Raw genomic sequence first — 500 nt, forward strand, 5'->3', positions numbered from 1 at the left:
CCAACAGCACCAGCACCACCAAAGTTGTGCTTTTTTTCTTTTCCTTCTGCAAGAAAGCACACAGGTTCCACCGAGTTTTGAACTCGCATCGCTGGATTCAAAGCCCAGAGTGCTAACCATTACACCATGGAACCAGCACAGCTTTGCTGGTGGCCGTCTGAGAGGCAGATAGCGCTGTGACTGTGGGGAAGCAGTTAGAAGTAGGGGCTGGAACCCAGTGAATTTTGGTTACTGGCCCCCTCGACCAATAGGAAAAGACGGATGTCATCTGCCAAAACCCAGAATCTAACCAGAGACATTTAGATTTTCAGTTTAAAGCTCTACCAAATTAGCTCTTTTGGCCACAACCTCACACTGTTTAGACTGCGGGTATTTCTGTGAGACCACCTGTCAATTTGCCTGAAGAGCAGAGCTGTGCTCCCAGAGAACAAAAGAGGCTGGCCTGTACGGGGATTGAACCCGCAACCTTGGCGCTATTAGCACCACGCTCTAACCAACTG

General features: G+C 49.4%; 1 non-coding gene across 1 annotated transcript; it reads right to left on the reverse strand.

The window, feature by feature from the left end:
* Positions 1-62: 62 nt before the first annotated feature.
* Positions 63-134, reverse strand: trnaq-uug (transfer RNA glutamine (anticodon UUG)). The gene has a single exon. It is a non-coding gene; the product is annotated as a tRNA-Gln (tRNA).
* Positions 135-500: the final 366 nt, after the last annotated feature.

Source organism: Sinocyclocheilus anshuiensis, unplaced genomic scaffold, assembly GCF_001515605.1.
Source record: "Sinocyclocheilus anshuiensis isolate Anshui unplaced genomic scaffold, SAMN03320099.WGS_v1.1 scaffold19191, whole genome shotgun sequence".
In the NCBI taxonomy this organism is placed as follows: domain Eukaryota; kingdom Metazoa; phylum Chordata; class Actinopteri; order Cypriniformes; family Cyprinidae; genus Sinocyclocheilus; species Sinocyclocheilus anshuiensis.